The sequence below is a fragment of the Macaca mulatta genome, chromosome 17, assembly GCF_049350105.2.
Source record: "Macaca mulatta isolate MMU2019108-1 chromosome 17, T2T-MMU8v2.0, whole genome shotgun sequence".
Classification (NCBI taxonomy): Eukaryota; Metazoa; Chordata; class Mammalia; order Primates; family Cercopithecidae; genus Macaca; species Macaca mulatta.
This window is the reverse complement of record NC_133422.1, coordinates 6666462-6669278: the sequence shown is the minus strand read 5'-3', so window position 1 is coordinate 6669278 and position 2817 is coordinate 6666462.

The window sequence follows — 2817 nt, the reverse complement described above, 5'->3', positions numbered from 1 at the left end:
AAGACAGAGGGCTCCAAGGCATCAGGCTTAGATATTCCCATGGTGAGCATATGGAGAACAGGCTTCCATCCCCCATGAAGCCACTGTATTAGTTCGTTCTCACGCTGCTATAAAGAACTACCTGAGACTTGGTAACTTATGAAGAAAAGAGGTTTAATTGCTTAACAGGAAGCATGGCTGGGAGGCCTCAGGAAACTTACAATCATGGCAGAAGACAAAGGGGAAGCAAGCATGTCTTACCGTGGCAGAGCAGCAGAGAGAGAAAGAAGGGAAAAGTGCCACACACTTTTAAACCATCAGATCTCATGAGAACACACTCACTGTCGTGAGAACAGCAAGGGAGAAATCTGCCCCCACAATCCAATCACCTGCCACCAGGTCCCTCCTCTGATATGTGGCGATTACAATTCAACATCAGATTTGGGTGGGGACACAGAACCAAACCACATCAGACATGAAGCTGATGGGGACAGCATTAGGAAGACTGAAGGTGTCCCCAGTGACAGTTGTGTCACTCCAGGCACATTGGTCCATGCAGGCTGCCTACTCCCACACTGCCCCTGCTTCCCCACTAGATACTGATCAGTCTCTCCTGACTCTCATCCAACAGACACACAATCCTGGCCTGGCTGGGGTGGGTGCAGGGAGGTGCCTGGATCTGAAGTTACCTGCCTGCTGAATGTGTTACAGCAAGATAGGCACAGGCCCTAATTAGACACCACTTATCGTCCACTTACCTTGGACCCTAGAACCTTGGGAGGCAGCGGGATGGGATATAAAGACCATGAGCTCTTTTTTTTTTTTTTTTTTTTTTTTTGAGACGGAGTCTTGCTCTGTCTCCCAGGCTGGAGTGCAGTGGCGCGATCTCGGCTCACTGCAAGCTCCGCCTCCTGGGTTCCCACCATTCTCCTGCCTCAGCCTCCCGAGTAGCTGGGACTACAGGCGCCGCCACCACGCCCGGCTAATTTTTTTTGTATTTTTAGTAGAGACGGGGTTTCACTGTGGTCTCGATCTCCTGACCTCGTGATCCGCCCGCCTCGGCCTCCCAAAGTGCTGGGATTACAGGCGTGAGCCACCGGCCCGGCCCACCATGAGCACTTGAATTAAACTAATTAGGATTAAATTCCAGGTCCACAGTTTACTTAGGAAAGTAACTAAATGTCTCTGAGCCCCCATTTCCCTTATATAAAATGAGTGTAAAATAGGTGAATAATTGCCAGTGTTCAGTGAGTTTTAATTATTCCTCTTCTTCATCCTTCCCTCTTTGGACTGTACTTGTTGATGTATAAGATTTGATGTATAAGATCCGTTCCCTTCAGCACCTGAAGGAAATTTATTTTAAGTCAGTACTTTACAAACAACCAAGAGAGTTATCTGGAAATGACTGAACCAAAGCTTATGAGGGGAACTAAAATGCGTTGCGCTTATTTGAACAAACAGTAAATAATGTATAGGATAAGCCTATGTTTTCCAATAAGGAATTAAAAAAAATCAAACCCTATAGTCTGATGTAACATATAGACCCTCCCCCAGTTTGTTCATCCTTGTCTGGGACCTATCATGCTTTCAGATCCATAGGTACCTTGTTTTCATATTATTACAAAAATTGAATAGCTATTGCTGCAAATTCAGTTATATTAAACTACAGTGTCTTCATTTATTGCTTGGGTTATTACTGTTCCTAATTTGCTCCTAAAAGAAATGTACAACACTCTCTTGCAAAGCGTGCTCTGCAAAATTACCTGCTGCAGTTGCCTGGGATTGGCTTTTATCTCTGTGCTGTGGTGAGGTAGAGTTATGTAAGCCACCCAGGCTTTTGGCAGGAAGAAAATAACTCCCAGAGTGATGCTACCTGAAAGGCTTGCCTTCATTATCAGACATTCTCCTCGACCATCAGGCCCTGGGGTTTTTGCTGGTTCAAATATTCTAAGCCCAAATACATGTGGGTTATTTATGCCATGGCTTTTCCTATAAAATGTAAAGATCTTAACAGATTTAGGTGTTTTTAAAATTTTATTTTTTCTTAGGAAAGCCCTTGAAGAAAGGATATTTGACAGATGACTCATCTGAGACACCAGAAGTTAAATGACTTGCCTGGGGTCACAGAGGGTTTTTATTTTTACAAATCCAAGAACACTTCCTGAGGTTGCCTTAGTTCCCAGTCTGAGTCATTCTTTGTAGAAAGGACTGTGTTTCATTCAACTTTGCGATCCCCATGTCAGGTCCACTAACCCTCAGTACCCATTATCTTTATTAATAAAGATAATGAAGCTTTATTAATAAAAAGACAAGTCGTAAGAGGCCCTGGTTGAAGCCAAGCTAAGTACAATGTTTCTTCCTGCCATTAAGGAGAACCCCACAGCATGGAAAGGAAAACCCAGGCAGGTAGTCAAAAGCAATACTCATGAGTCAAGAAAAAAATGTAGAGGGATTGGCTAGGCGCAGTGGCTCATGCCTGTAATCTGAACACTTTGGGAGACTGAGGCAGTGGATCATGAGATCAGGAGATCGAGACCATCCTGGTCAACATGGTGAAACTCTGTCTCTACTAAAAGTACAAAAATTAGCTGGGCATGGTGATGCATGTCTGTAATCCCAGCTACTTGGGGGGCTGAGGCAGGAGAATTACTTGAACCAGGGAGTCAGAGGTTGCAGTGAGCCGAGATCACGCCACAGCACTCCAGCCTGGCAACAAAGTGAGACTTCATTAAAAAAAAAAAAAAAAAAAAAAAAGAAGGAAGGAAGGAAAAGAAAAGAAAGAAAGAAAGAAAGAAAGAAAGAAAGAAAGAAAGAAAGAAAGAAAGAAAGAAAGAAAGA